This window comes from Chlamydotis macqueenii, unplaced genomic scaffold (genome assembly GCF_036417535.1).
Source record: "Chlamydotis macqueenii isolate bChlMac1 unplaced genomic scaffold, bChlMac1.mat HAP1_SCAFFOLD_233, whole genome shotgun sequence".
NCBI lineage: Eukaryota > Metazoa > Chordata > Aves > Otidiformes > Otididae > Chlamydotis > Chlamydotis macqueenii.
The window spans coordinates 446614-462377 of record NW_028239106.1 but is presented as its reverse complement, the minus strand read 5'-3'; the positions used below and the strand labels follow the sequence as shown (position 1 = coordinate 462377).

The 15764-nt window shown below is 48.9% G+C and overlaps 1 long non-coding RNA gene across 1 annotated transcript in view; it reads left to right on the top strand.

The window, feature by feature from the left end:
- LOC147596058 (uncharacterized) overlaps nt 1–7018 on the top strand; it is an 82356-nt gene extending 75338 nt beyond the window's left edge. The window contains exon 4 of the long non-coding RNA XR_015261640.1: nt 6937–7018. This is a non-coding gene — a long non-coding RNA (uncharacterized LOC147596058). The remainder of the gene's footprint in view (nt 1–6936) is intronic.
- The last annotated feature ends 8746 nt before the right edge of the window (nt 7019–15764 follow it).

Below are 15764 nucleotides of genomic sequence, written 5' to 3'. Positions count from 1 at the left end.
ACTTGGAGCAATTGCAGAATTTCTTCTTGGTGTTTCATGGATGTTCCTTGTGCTGTCAGCATTCCTCTTTCTTTCCATGTGGCTCCATGGGCATGTACTACTCCAAGAGCATACTTTAAATCAGTCCATATATTCACTTTTTATGTTCTGTCCATTTTAGGGCTTTTATGAGGGCTAGTTATCAATTCCGCCTTTTGTGCTGAGGTGTTCACTGAGAGCGGCTTTGCATCAATAACAGAGTTTGTTATTGTTATTGCATATCCAGCCAATCTTCTTCCATTTCTCACGAGGCTGCTTCCATCAGTACATATCTCGAATTCTGGGTCAGGTATGTTCACTCTTCTGTTACTTCTGCTGGAATAAACTTGTTTGATGGTCTGTAGACAGTCATGACTTAGAACTTCTTCTTCTATTGAACTTAAAAAGATGGCAGGATTTATTGTTGTAGTTGTTTTTGATTTGACATCATCTTGTTCCAACAGGACAATGTGATGTTTGAGCATCCTGCTTGGGGATAACCAGTGTCCTCCTTTCTGTTCCAGAACAGAAAGTACCATATGCGGTACATAAGCTGTTCTTGGGTGTCCCGTTGTCAGCTTACAAGCTTCTTAAGTCAGGAGGACAGTTGCTGCTACAGCCCATAGACAACCTGGTCATCCTTAGCTAACATTGTCCAATTGTTTGGAGAAATAACCAACCGGTCTTCTTCATTCTCCATTTTTCTGAGAAAGGATTCTTCTGAGGGCCGAATGTTGTCTTTCATGAACAAACAGTTCAAAGGGTTTGGTTAAATCGGGCAACCCTAGAGCAGGAGTGAACATCAGAGCTACCTTTACATTCTGGAATGCCTTTCGAGCTTCAGATTCTCACACAAGGGGTCCCTCCTTCAATTCCTTTAATCCACAGGTGACACCAGCCAGCCATTCCCAGAAACGTTTGCAGCTCCTTAGCTCCTTTTGGCTCCGGCATTTGGCAAATTGCCTCTTTTCTCTCATTTCCAAGTTGTCTTTGTCCCTGTGTGATTTCAAATCCCAAATACATGACAGTCTCTTTTCCAATCTGTGCTTTCTTCTTGGAAAATCTGTTATCACTTTGGCCCAAGAAATTTAGCAGGTTAGTAGTCAAGTTGAAATATTCTTCTCTGGTTTCTGTGGCTATTAAAATATCATCTACATATTGCAACACCAGTCTTTCAGGATAAATTATTTTGCATGTTTCTAATTCCTTAGCCAATTGATTTCCAAAGATCATTGGGCTATTTTTAAATCCTTGAGGTAGCACTGCCCAGGTGAGCTGAGTCTTCTGCCCAGTTGTGGGATTTTGCAGTTCAAAGGCAAAATATGCCTGACTATTTTTGTCAAGAAGAATACAGAAAAAGGCATCCTATAAGTTCAATACAGTGAACCACTTGTGATTTTCTTTTAAAGCTGTCAACAAGGATACAGGTTTGCCACTAAGGGGTGAGTATCTTGAACTATTAAATTTATTGCTATTAAAATCTTGTACTAACCTATATTCCTCACTTTCTGGCTTTTTCACAGGTAAAATGGGAGTATTGAATTCTGATTCACATTCGACTAATAGTCGATATTTTTTTAAGAAATTTTCAATCATTTTCTCAAGGCCTCTTCTAGCTTCTAATTTTAAAGGGTACTGTTTTTGTCTTACCAGTTTGGTGCTCTCCTTTAGGAAAATCTTTACCGGTTCTGCTGCTTTTGAATGTCCGGGAACTTCGCCAGCCCACACCAAAGGGTTACTGCATTGTCCACTTCTTGAGGGATTTCATATGGCTCTGAAGTTGTCTGCAACATAAAAATTCTTGCCTCTCTGGCTTTTGATTAGGGTATATTTAATTGAATGTCACAGTTTTAAAAATTAATTTGTGCTTTCAATTTGCTCAATAAATCTCTCCCCACTAAGGCAACAGGACACTCTGGTATATATAAAAATTGGCCAGTTCCCCATTTTTACCCACCTTAAAGTTAAGGATTGAATGAAAAATTTATTTTCAGCTTTCCCTGTGGCACCAATTTTGTCTACATGCTTTTTACTCAATTTTCTTCTACCAGTACTTAAAATGAATAGCTCCAGTATCAAAATAGAAAATCCATGGTTTGGGTCCCCAGCTGGATTGTAACCAGGGGTTCTGCTGGGGAATTCTCCCCCAGTCCTCTTTGCACCTCTGACAAAGGCATCTGCTGTGCTGCCAGTTTTTTGTTTCTTTTTCAGAATAAGGACACGCATTTTTCCAGTGCCACCATGCTTCACACTTTGCACACTGATATTCCCAATCTCTCTCCTATTGCAGTTATTTTATCCATTCCTCTACCACAGCCCGATCTCATCCCCGGTTTGTTCCCCTACTGCTTGTCAAAGTGGTAGGGGGGGCAAGGCTTGAGCCGCTCCTTGTTCTATCTGGTCTTGTCAGCTTCCAGTTCTCCCTGCAATAGGACTGAAACCCTCATAATTCAACTGTCCCACTCTACAGCTCCCACCGGGGGTTCGGTGTTCTGGCCCCTTTTTCTACTGTTTCATTTGTTAAACCTGCATCAACACTTCCAGACCACACATAAAGATAATACAGAAATTTAACACATGAATTCTATGCTTTCCTCTTCAGTTCCACATTTTAAACATCACTTTCTGTACTACAAGCCAGGATCTTTTCAACCTTTTTCCTTTTTTTTTTTTTTTTTTTTTTTTTTTTTTTTTTTATGCCAAAACCATCGGATCCTTGGGGACGTATCTGCAATCTTTCTGCCACTTGGGATGATTTCCCAAAGTAAAGAACAAATCAACATCGGGGACCACATCTCACTTTCCTTCCCTTCTACAAGATAACATCAACTGTAAAATATTGTATCAATTTTTTTTTTTTCTAGTTACTGGGTCTCCCCTTATATCCTCCCAATGTTTAAGAACACATCCCAGTGGAGACTTCATTAATATTTCCCCTACCATTGAGGTAGACATAGAAGATATGTGTTTTCCCATATTTTACAAAGGAGTTTTTGGTACCAAAAAGACAATAACACTGTTCTACAAACAAAGTCAATCCCGTCACCAAGAAAAGTTTAAAACCCCAAATGCAATACTGTATATCATTCAAGTCCCTACACTGCAACACATGCATACAGACTTAAAAAAAACAAAACAAAACAAAACAAAAACGCACTGAAGCAACAATTACCAGCTTGTAAATCACTTCTAAAACACCCTGGGGCCCCTTTCCAAGCTATGTACAAATCTTACCAATACTCCCCATACTCTTACTCTTAAACAATTTAGACTAAATGCCAAATACCAGATAAATGCAAATGACAATTGTCCCAAATACAAAAACCAAACAAATGCAAATGACAATTGTCCCAAATACACAAATGTCCAACCCAGCAATAGCTTTCGCTTATGACTTACGGGCAGACGCCTAGGCTTCCAAACCAAACGGGTACCCTCTAAGCCCCAACCCTGCGAAGCTTTCGCCGCGCCTTACGGGCAGGCTATCCAGACCAGACAGATTTCAAAGAAGAAGTGCCTTACCCTTTTCTCCAGGGAACGTTGCGAGGAGCTTTGTGAGTCGAGAGCGATGGGTCTCCACGAGAATACCTCGGTGCCGGCTGGAGTTCGATCAACACTCGATCTCGTTCAGTCTCACTCGCAAGGTCCCATCTGGGTCGCCAAAACTGTTACCGAAATCCGGAATAAAACTCCTTAACAGCAATGAGAAGTTAAGAAGCAGGCACTTCTTCATTGCAGCGCTGGGCGCACGGGGGATCGCTCCACCTAGCGTGCGCACCCATTTGATCAACAGCACGGGTTAAATACACATTAATTATACATATTCATTAAATTCCAAGAAATAATATGCATAAACATAAATTTTCTGAGAAACCATTACATCATTTCCCTACCCACTCGCGCATGCCCAGTCTTTTGAGTCGAGGGTCTTTTGGTGGTCTTGGTGGTCGTCAAAACGCCCCCTCCTCAAATTCGCTGGTCAAACTCCTCCTTGAAATCTCCATATCTGGTCTTGAGAACAGGTCGCGGTGCTGCTTGATTTTCCTGGCTCCAAAGTGATGGCTCAGGGCCTATTTCTGCAGGTGGTGTTTGGGGGTGTTTGGGACTTACCATTGTATTAAAGATATGCTAGGCTAGCTTCTAACAAATGCGTATTATAAGATCTCTAGGGTCCCACTCCCTCTAAGGACAAATAGATTTCGTATAAAACTTAACCTATGTGACTACAGTTCTACAGTTAGCAAGAATCACCTCATACTGATATTTAATTTTCAACATTTATGTCATGTAACAGAGCGCTTACTGCCTGTGGAGAGGAGCTGCTGCAGCTGAAGCTGGAGAGGCCACAGAAAGGTAAAGAAGAAGAAGAAACCAAAGGCCAGCCAGCCAGCAGCTGCCTCCCGCTGCAGGCCAGAGAGAGCCTAGCCTGCCTCTCCGGGTGAGGAAGGATCCCTCTTTGTACTCTTCAGCAGGCCAGACCGCCAGTGCGCACTGCACAGTCTGTATGTGGAACCTGAAGCACGGTACGGCCACATAGCGCGCGAGCGTGGGTGGGTGGCTACGTGTCTAGGAAGCTTTTTGTCTAAGAGCTGTAAGACACCCACGTATTCTCTTAGGTGGAGGACAGCCAAGTGGTCGGAGTTACAGAAGAGGAGAGAAGCAGAAAGCAGCATCTGACCTGTCAGATTCTCCCAGCAGTGCCGGGAGTGAGAGCTGTGGTGAGTCCCCGGCCCCTGGGGCTCTGCCTCCTCTCTTGTGCGTCCCTGTCCTTCCCTGCCGCTCCCGTGACCCCTACCTTTCCCAAGCTGCTGTGATTTGTTGTTGTTGTTATTGTTTCCTTCTACCTCTCCTCTTCTGTCTGTTCTTGTATGCTCTTCCCCCTTTCTCTCTCCCTTTAAATCTCTTGTTCTACCGCTTCCTTTTGTTTTGTATCCCTGCACTTTTGTTCTGCTCCCTTTCCTTCCTTTGTTTGTCCTCTGTCTCTGTCCTGCGGCCCATTGCTGTTTTTGCCTTTTCCATCTCTTTGTCCTGATCTGCATCCGTCTTCTCCCCCCACCTAATTTCTCCAGCCTGTTTTCTGGCCTGCTTTTCTTTGCGCCTCTGCATGCCTGCCCTGTGCCTCTGCCTTTCTATCTCTCTCTTTCTTTTCTTATCTTTCTTTCTCTATCTCTTTGTCTTGCGTACTGTCACTGTTTTTTTTTTCTGTTCTGTATCTCACTGTCTGTGACGTCCTCTGTGCCCCTGGATGTGTTTGCAGCCCCTGGGTGCAGAGCTGATGGCTGAGGACAGGCACAGGGAAGGGGGTGATGTGCTGTGGGGCTTTGGCAAGGGCCCCTGCTCCTGATGGGCTCCAGCTGGGGCTGGAGGTGGGGCAGCCCCAGATGGGTCCAGTGAGGCTGAGGGTGGGCCTGGCCCTGGCCCTGCTGTATGAGGGGCCTCCAGCTGTAAAGGGGGCCGCCTGGGCATGGCTGCTGGAGGGGACTGAGGAGTGAATCACAGGCAGGTGCCTCCAGCAAGGAGTGGCTGGTCCATCTGAGCCCTCCCTGACAGAGCAGACACCAGGACGCAGTGCCAGGAGCTCCGTGCCTCTGTCGGCCACGTGTGCGAGCCACCACGTTCTGCTACATTTGTCATTCAGCCCTGTCCAGAACGTAGCTGTGGTAGAAGTTAGATAGCATGCATGGTCTTGCTAGAAATGAAGCCTGGAGCATTTGTTTTCTTGTAGGAAGCTAAAGCAGGTGGTTTTTGATAATGTTGTCATTGCATGTAATGACATACTTTTCTAGTTAGCTTGGTATGACACCTATTTTTTTTCTACCTACACCCCAGAAAAAGTAAGTTGAGCTTTGCGTCTCTCAGCATCTGAAGCACCACGAGCGGCAGTTGCAGCGTCGGACTTCTTGGCAATGAGTGGAGCCGGTGAGCAGAGCACTGCGGCGCTTTTGAGGAGGAGAGTGCCATAGAAGAGATTGGTGGTAAGTGGTGTGATGTTGAAGGGCGGTGCTGTTTGGTAGGTTTTATTTTTGGGTTTTTTTTTTTGCAGATGGTGATGAGGAGCTGGGCGAGGAAGCGCCACCTTAGTTAGCATGGGGTTGTTCTTTTGAGGATGGAATCTGATTTCTGGCCATTTGAGAGCTAAGTTGAGGGACCACAGCCGAGGAGGGAAGAAGGTTGAAAACTGCAGGGAGGGTGTAGTAAATTGATGGGAGGAAGAGGGCTCCCTGGGAACAGTCTCTCTCGGGAAGGTGAAGGGGGAGACGTTACTGGTCAGTGTACGCTGGGCAAGAGTGTTGCAGCCTGGGGCGGTCTGCCTTTTATGCAGTCTCTAGGCTGGATAACGTTTGTGGGCCTGTAGAGGCGCTGGCAAGGGCCGGCGAGGAGCAGCACGAGCTTTCAGTGCTGGCACTTTTGGTGTGGCAGCAATCGTCTGACGTCCGTTATTTTGAGGCCTTTTTTCCGGTGGGTGGCCGTGCGGAGTTGACAGTGAAAGCGGGAGCACTGGCGTCCAGGAAATCCCAGAGCCCTCCTCTGCTCGGAGGCAGTTCACGAGGACAGAAGTGTTGCTGTGCTCCTTAACAAACAAATATTCAACTTGGCACATAGAGGGTGAGGAGATCTCGGCTGTACTTAGGGTTGAGAAAATGTATGTAGGCATCTGTGTCTGTCCCCTGCCTGTATGTAGGACAGCGGTTCGAGTGAAACTAAAGCTGCCAATGAGTCAAAAAAAGGCCCGGGTGTCTGAAAAATGCAAAAGCTTTAAAGGCCAGTATCAACAGCTGTACCAAAGGTGCTGCAAGATACTCTGTCCTTCACGTGGTTTTAGTCCTGAGAAACCTCGCCCCAAAAGGAAGAGTTAGATTCCTGCCTAGCTTCAAACTAAGGGGTTTTTCCCTCTCTCTGCTGAATGTCTGCTGCCAGCGTTTCACCGTGGTCGCCCTTTCCTTGGCCATGAAAGTACGAGATGGATGGAAAGGAGCCGCAGCGGTCTGCAAGTACAAGGTACGTCTGCGATGCGTGACTGCATTTTTCCTAAGGGACTTGCCGCATGGATTTTAGAGTGAATGTTAAGAATGTGGTGATTTTCCTTCTGTAGTCTTTTAACTAAATATTCAGACACAGGAAAAATCAAATGAGGTGTGGTCTGGAGCATAGTCTGGCCATGGGAAAAAAAATATTCTGGACAAGGAAAAAAAAAAAAGCCACTCAATTTGGGGATAGTTGGTGTGACCCAGTGGGAGACGGAGGGGTTCTCGCTGGGGATTACGCAGTGTGGGTCCATTGTCCGGTGTGGGTCATCTCGTGCAGGTTATGCCGGGTGAGTTACGTGCTGTGGATTGTCCTGCGTGGACTCCCTGCTATGGGTCATCCTTACGCACCTTTCTTCCCACACGTACCCCTTGTCCTTGCGTGTCCGTCTCTCCCTCGTATCCGTCCCCACTGTCCCGCTCTGTGTTTCTCAGCCCTCCTGACGCGTGGATCAAACTCTACAACTCGGAGAGAGTTATAAAGCAGGCATGTTTATTTGGCACCGGGTGCGTGGGGGATTGCTTCTCCAAAAGCACGCACGCTGACAGCACATTTTACCAAAAATGTATCCGGTGCAGGTACACACATTCCTAGGATTGCACAATACAGACATACATGTGCATAAGCGAGGCGGGGTTATTAAAAAACCACTTGCATTAGCATTTCAGATCTGTCTCTGGTGGTCGTTTACTTCTTCAGGGGTCTGATCTTCCTCTAGATGAACTTCAGTCATTCACCCATGCTCTCCTTTCACTTGGGGATTTCAGCAGTTTCTGAACGACTCCTGTTATCATGTCCTTTGCTTGACATATTAGTCCTTGACTGAATACCAGTTTCTTGACAAGTACCAGTCCCTGATAAGCTTAAGTGAGTTTCAAGGCCAAGAGGATTGTTAGGCATTGTCTAGCAGACAGTTAGTCTCCTAAATCAAGCAGTATGCAGACAGTCAGTCTTCTAAATCAAGCAATATTTAGCAGACCGTTAATTCCCTGTATCACTTGCAAATGCTTTTCACTAAAACACCCCCCCACCGTGTGAGGTTTTCCTCCCTTGTGAGTTTTTTTTCCCCTGTGTTTTGCCCGTTGCGTGCCCTGCACTCTTGTTTTGTGTCCCTGTTCGACGCCCCCCTTTTTGGCGCTGCCTCCCCATGACCCCTCTGTCTTGGGATCCTTGGGGTGCTGCCTGTGTTCCCCAACTTACCCAGTGCCCCCACCCCCAACTTTTATGGAGATTGTTTCCATTCTAAAATGAAAACACTCTAAATGTTTTCATTAGAAACTTACAAGTGTGTTCATTTGTATCAGTTGCATGTCTTGGGTTTTCTTTTGCTGTAATTTTTTTTTTTTGTTCCGCTTTTCCTTACCAGTGGTGGTTGTTTTTTTCCTTAATATTAAACTGTTTTTATCTCAAGACCCAAGAGTTGTCACGTTGACCTTTCTGAGTCTCTCCCCATCCCACAGGGTCGGGGGCAGTGAGCGAGCACAGTTGCTGGCTGGGGTTAAACCGCGGCACAAGGTCAGCTGCAAGCCCTGCCTCGCTGATGCTTTAGGCTGTCGATGTCATTCCTAGTGTCTTGACAGTTTGTCTTTGTTCTTTGTCGTTGCTTTTTAGTGCCTTTTCCTCTGCTGTTTTGGGCAGCAGTGGTTGTGGAGCCGCTCCAGGTAGCCACTCTCTCAAGGGCAAGGGGGTGGCAAAGCCGCAAGCTGGTGCGCAGTCCGGTCGGACGAAGGCAGCCACCTGTCACTGTGGATCGGTATTCCGGAAGACGTAACTGAAGGCCGTCTGACCGGCAGCTGCCTGTGCTGTGTGCAAGAGACAGCCTGCCTCTCTGGGTGAGGAAGATCCCGTTTTGAAGGCCGCAGCAGGCTAGATCGCCAAAGAGCGCTGCAGGGTCTGTACACATAATTTAAAAAGGGGGCACGGTCAAGTACTGGGTGAGCGAGGCTGCGTTTCTAGGAAGCTTTGTCTCATAAGAGCTGTAACGCATCCCCCTCTTTTCTTAGGTTGGGGACAGTCAAGCAACTGGAGTGACAGAAGAGGAAGGGAAGAGCAGAGAAAGAAGGGTCTGAACTGGCAAACTCTCCCTGGAGCGCCGAGAGCTGCGGTGAGTCCCGGGCCCTCGGGGCCCCTTCTCCCCTCCTCTCCATCCCAGGGCCTCCTTGGCCCTCCCCCAGCTGCCTCTCTTTCCCTTTTTCTTTCTCACGCTGCTGTGATTTTCTTGGCTTCCCTGTATCTCTCTTCTTGTTCTATTTTTTTTTTGTTTTCTCAGTCTTTCTCTTTCCCCTTCTCTCTCTTCTTGTACAGCACCCTTTCTTTTTCTATCTGGGCTCTTGTTCTCCCCTCTCCTCTCCCTTTTTTCCACCCTCTGGCTCTGTCCTGCAGCCCATCGCTGTTTTTTCCTTTTATTTCCCTTTGTGCCGTTCTGCATCCTTCTCTTTTTTTCTTTGCAGTTTCTCTGGTCTGTTTTCTGGCATTTGTTTCCTCCCTGTGCCTGTACGTGCTGCTCTGAGTCCCTGCCTTCCTGTCTCTCTCCTCCCTTCCCCTTCTTGCTTTATCCCTTTGTCTTGCTTGGTGTTGCTGTTTTTCTTCCATTCTGCCTCTCACTCCGTCCTGTTCATCTCTTGCCGTCTCTGGGCCTTCATGCTGTTCCCTGGCCCTTTTTATTAAGTTGATGTGCCTTTGTAGCTCTTTTGAGATCTATCTTTATCTCTCCAACCCCTGTGGCTCTCACAAGTGCATGCTCTCTCTCTTTCAATGCTTTTTTGTTCTGTCTGTCTTGCTCCCTGTCTTGTCGTTTCTTGCTATATCCCTTTCATAGAATCATAGAATCACATGGTTGGATGGGACCTATAAGATCATCTAGTCCAACCGTCTTCTCACTACCATTGCTGCCACAGCTACTAAACCATATCCTGTAGCTTCTCATCAAGCCACCTCTTGAACACTGCCAGGGACGGAGTCTCCACCACCTCCCTGGGCAGGCCGTTCCAGTGCCTTACCACTCTTTGAGAGAAAAAGTTTTTCCTCAAGTCCAATCTAAACCTCCTCTGGTACAACTTGTGGCCATTTCCTCGGGTCCTGCTTGTTGCCTGGAAGAAGAGGCCAAACCCCTGTTCATCACAACCTGCCTTCAGGAAGCTATAGAGTGCAATGAGGTCCCGATCCTTGCTCATATTCATGTTCTTCTCTGTCCGGCTGTCTATCCAAGGTTTTTTTCCCACCCCCATCTCCGTCTGGCTGCTGCCATTTTTTTTCTCTGCCTTCTCCCTTGTCCCTCTTTCTGTCTCTTTTCCTTGGTCAGTGTTTCCCCCCCCGCCATTTTGTCCCGATCTCACTCCTATTCCTATTTATTTTCCTCTTTTTGTCCTTTTCCTCTGCTTCCTTCCACTTTATTGTCTGTTTGTTTCTTTCTCTGTCCCGTTTGCTCTCCTGTCTTTTCTAACTGTGCTCCCCTGTACAGCTGGGTGTCTCTTCTTTCCTTTCTCTTTCCCTCACTGTTTTTTTCCTTTTCTGGTATCTCTCTCCCACTGCCTATCACAGTTGATTTTTCCTCCAGAGCTGTCCTGCTCTCTGTCCTTTTATTCTCTCTCTGTCATTCTGTGCTGCTCCCCATGGTTGTTTTCTAATTTCTCCGTCTTGGTCCTGCAGGCCATTGCTTGTATTCATGTTCTTCTCTGTCCTCCTAACAATCTAAGGTTGATGGTTTTTTCCCATCTCCATCCTGCTGCTGCTGTTTCTTTTCTCTGCCATCTCCCTGTCCCTCTTTCTGTCTCTTTTCCTTGGTCAGTTTTTTTTTTTCCCTTTTTTGTCCAGATCTCACTCCTATTTTTTCCTGGTTTTGTCCTGTTGCCCTGCTTCCTCCTACTTTATTTTCTGTTTTTCTCTCTGTGTCCCGTTTGCTCTCCTGTCTTTTCTAACTGTATTCCCCTGTTCAGCTGGCTGTCTCTTCTTTCCTTTCTCTTTCCCTCACTGTTTTTTTCCTTTTCTGGTATCTCTCTCCCACTGCCTATCACAGTTGATTTTTCCTCCAGAGCTGTCCTGCTCTCTGTCCTTTTATTCTCTCTCTGTCATTCTGTGCTGCTCCCTGTGGTTGTTTTTTAATTTCTCCGTCTCGGTCCTGCAGGCCATCGCTATTTTGTTTTGCTTCCGTTCCCGTGCCCTGCTTTCTGTCTTTGTTTCTCTTTGCCTTTGTTCAGCCTCCCAGCATTTTTTCCTTTCCCATTCTGTCCTGCTCCCTATCCCTCTTGCTGTCCCAAATCTGGGTTTGTTTACCCAGTGCGCAGTACGCCAGGCTTACGCACGGAGCAGAGGTATTTATTTCTGTAATTTCTGCACAGCGATGGGTGCTAGGGGCTAAACCCACAAAGCTAGCCCACCTGCTTGTAATGCTCAGTTTAAATTCTACATTCTCTGTCTTGCAGCTGCACGCTATTTGATTGTTTCCCCTCCATCTCTCTCTGCCTGCGGCTCCCTATCTGTCTGGTAAGCCGTCACTGTTATTTTTTTGTTTCTCCATGTCATTCTGTCTAGCTTCTCAGTCCCCGTTTTTTAATTCTTCCCTCTTCCCTGTATGCCAGTCGTGTTCCTATTATTTCACATTGTGTTCTGCCTGGTCCTCTGTCCGTATTTATCCATTGCTCCCTCTCTGCCCTGTGGCCTGTCGCACTTGCCCATTTAATTTCTGCCTCTCTCTCTGTCCAGCTCCCAGTCTCTGGCTTTCCATTTCCTCCCTCTGTGCCCTCTAGCCTGTCGCTTTTCTCCTTTATCCAGCTTGCCGTCTCTGGCTCCCCGATGCACCTGATTTTCCATTCTGCCCCTGTTCTTTCTGTATGCATTGCTACACTGTTTGTTTTTTTTTCCCAGCTCTCTCTTTTTTTCAGGCTCCTTGACCCTATTTCTTAATTCTTCCCTCTCTGCCCTCTAAGCATGCAGCTGTATGATTTGTTTTGTGTTGTCCCCTTGCTGTCACCTCTTCTGTCCAACCTTTGATGTCCTGGCGTCCTGTCCCTGTTGTTTCACTGTTGTTTCATTCCTCCCTCTCTGCCCTGTTCTTGTGATGGCTTTAGCTTTCTCCATCTCTCTCGGTCTCGCTTCCTGCACCTAGTTGTCTTTACCTCCCTGTCGTACTGCCCAGCTCAGGTTTTTCCTGCATCTCCATCCTGCTCCCCATCCTTCTTTGCTGGTCTCTGTCCCGCTCCCTCTCCCTCTTTCTGCTGCCTCTCTTCCTCTCTCCACTGCTTCTTTGCCCACCTCTGTCAGGCTCCCTGTCCTTCTCTGTCCCCATCCTTCTCTCGCTATCCTGTTTCCTGCCTCGTGCTTTCTCGCTACGCCCCTCTGTCTTGCAAGCTGCCTCTCTTCTCTTCTCTTGTGGTGTTCCGTGCCCTGCTCTTTGTTTTTAGCAGCCTCCAAGTCTGCCCGGCAGCCCGGCGCTCCAGGACACAGCCGACCCACCGTACGTTCCCTGCCGAACCAACGAGCGTGGCTCCCGGAACGACTTGGCAGTCGTTCCAGTGACACGGAGAGGGGATCGGAGGCTGCAAGCTCCAGAGCAGACTCGCTGCTCGGACTTATGTGCGTGACTGAATAAACACTCGCTGTCTCCTTTGACTTCATGGCTGCGTTTCTGCTCCCTTTGCCCGGGGCCATGGGAGGTGAGGAGCCCAGGGGAGGAGGTGATGCAGTGTGGGGGTCAGGCGATGGCCCCCAGTTCCTGCCGGGCTCCAGCTGTGGGCTGGGGCTGGAGGAGCCCCAGGTGCGGGCAGTGAGGGTGATGGAGGCGGCCCCTCCCTGTAAAGGGGTGGGTGCTGCTGGAGGGGCTGGTGCTGCCCTGCCCCGCCCCGGGTGGCCGTGGAGGGGCCAGTGCGAGCCACGGGGGGCGTGGAGCGGTCCCGAGCGCCGCCGGGCTGCGGCTGCGCCTGCAGCGATGGAGAAGCTGAGCGGGGCCGGGCAATGGACCGGCGGGTCTCGGAAAAAGCCCCGAGGAGCGCAGCGGCCGGGCTGGCGCGGTCTGTGTGCGGGTACAGGAAGTGGCGGGGGCGCGGCCGTGCTGCGGCGTGCTGCAGTCAGCGGTGGGGGCTGCCAGCGTCCGCGCTGGGGGTTGCGAGGCTCTGCAGTGGCGCTCGGCGCAGGGGTAACGGTGTGCTCCACAGGAAAGGCTGCTTTGTGCGGCATGCTGGGAACTGTAGTCCTGGGGTACAGGGCTTGCGGTTGGCCGTTATGGCTTCGCAGAGCATGCCGGGAGCTGAAGTCCTGAGGCACGAGGCGTCTGCTCCGCCATGATGTCTCCGCGGAGCATCCTGGGAGGTGTAGTCTTTCCGCACCCAGGGCCGAGCACCCATCCTGTGTTTGCCAGTGCGTGCAGGTAGGTTTAGTTTTTGCTGCCACGCCGCCGCATTGCTCTCGGGCTTATGTGGAGCATGTGCTCCCTCCTGTATGGCCTGAAGTCCGTTGATATTGTTTTTCCATCTGGGCCCCTCCCTGTGGCTCCCTTGCCCTATTTCTCAAGCCCACGTCTCTGTCCTGGGGCTGATTGCTGTCGTATTGGGGTTACGTGGCAAGGTTACGTTAGCTGTGGCGGCAGGGCCGGGCAGGGGCTGCAGGGATGGGTTCTGTGAGAAGACACTGGGAGCTGCCTCCGCGCTGGACACAGCCACTTCTAGTTCCAAGACCCCTTTGCTGCCGGTCAAAGCCGAGACCGTCAGCAACACCGGTAGCACCTCTGCGATGAACGTTTTAGAGCAGGTAAAAAATGCTGCGCGCAAGCTGTGATAGAGAAAATGCGAACCAGCCCTGCCGATGCCAAGGTCAGTGAAAAAGGGGGCTGGGGGGGGCACTCCAGATGCCAGAGCAGAGGTTTCCCTGCAGCCTGTGGTGATGACCACGCTCAGGCAGGCTGTCGTCCGGCAGCGCGTGGAGCACCCCACAGCAGAGCAGGAGGATGTGCCTGAAGGAAGGCGTGACCGTGCAGAGAGATTGCGCTGGAGGCATCTCCTGGCAGAATCCGCGACTCCGTGGAGAAGAGCCTAGGCTGCAGCAATAAAAAGAGTTTGAGGACAAAGTAGCGACCGAGACTACATGCGATGAACTGACTGCACCTCTCATCCCGTGTCACCCTGCGTTGCTCAGGGCTACAATGTACAGCAGTAAGCAGTGAAGGTGAGACCAGGAAAAGGGAGAGGGGGTGGGGGAAAGCTGTTCTTTTTAGATTTGGTCTTATTTCTGTTGATTCTACTCTGACTTTGAGCGACAATAAATTTAATGGATTTCCCCAAGTTGAGTCTGTTTACGCCTGTGATGGTCATTGGTGAGCGATCTCTCTGTATGTCCGCCTACAAGGTTTTTGTTGTATTTTGTCATCCTGTCTTGCTGAGGAGCGGGAGCTATAGAGCAGCTCTGAGGGCACACGGCAGCCATCCAATATTAAGTCACTGCAGTTTCCTCCCATCGGGCTCCCTGTCTGTCTTCTTGTAATCGTTGGCTATGTTTCTTGCACCCGACCACTTCTGTAATTTTCTTTCTATCTCTCCAACCCTATCTTTTTAATTCTTGCCTAAGTCGCTCCAACTCAGTAGGTATGTACATTTTTTTTTGCCACCTTATCCTGTTTCTCTGACCTAATTCTAATTCTTTGATCGTGTTTCTCGTACCCTGTCCCTTTTCAGATTTTCTTCCTATGTCTCCCTCTGATCAGCTCCTCTACTTTTTAAGTCTTGAGTATGCTACCTGTATCCTGGCAATTTCAAAATTTTCTTGGTATGTCTGCCACTCTCCATCTCCCTGTCTGTAATTCTTAATTCTTCCCTCTGTTTTGTGCCCTGATACTTTTAAGACTTTCTGTTTCTTTGTCACTAATTTGTTAGTTCCTGGTTGCTTATGTTTGTTGTAGGTTGCTGCTTCTCAAAATTTCCTTTCTACATCCACCTCTATCTATCTCTCTGTTTCTAGTTTTGATTTTTGCCAATGTTCCCGCCCCCTCTTTATAATTTTCACCGTTCCTTGTCTTGTCTTCATCTTGGTGTTCTGGTGGTTCCTTCTGCATTTCTCTCCTGCCCTCTGTCTCTTATTCACTGCCCTATCCCCGTCTTTCTGTGTATTCACACAATGTCTTGGCTCTCCTCTCTATACACACTTCTCTGGCTCCACATCTCTCGTTTGCAGCATCCCGTTTTCCAATTCCCCATCCCCCACCTTTTCTCTATGTCCTTCCTCCTGCTTTTCTCTTTCCTCTTTCTCCCTGTGTCCTGCTGCATTTTTTGGATGGAGCCTTGTAGCTAACTCACTGCTGGGATTTTTTCAATGTGCATTCATGAATAGACTTTTCCTGCCTCCTCTGTGCCCCTGGATGTGTTTGCAGCCCCTGAGGGCATAGCTTTTGGCTGAAGACAGTTGCAGGGGAGGGGGTGATGGGCTGCGGGGCTTTGGGAAGGGCCCCTGCTCCTGATGGGCTCCAGCTGGGGCTGGAGGTGGGGCAGCCCCAGGTGGGGCCAGTGAGGCTGGTCCTGCAGTGTGAAGGGGCTCCAGCTATAAAGGGGATAGAGAGGGCAGGAGTGCTTGAGGGAGCTGATGAAGGGGAACCAGCTGAGGAGTGAGTCCAAGAGGGTTCCAGAGGCAGGTGCCTCCCAGCTGTCCTTTTCAGAGCACACACCACCACGCTGTGTTGGGAGCTCAGTAGCTCTGTCCACCACGCGCATGAGCCAACACGTATCAGGGAAGCCTCACAG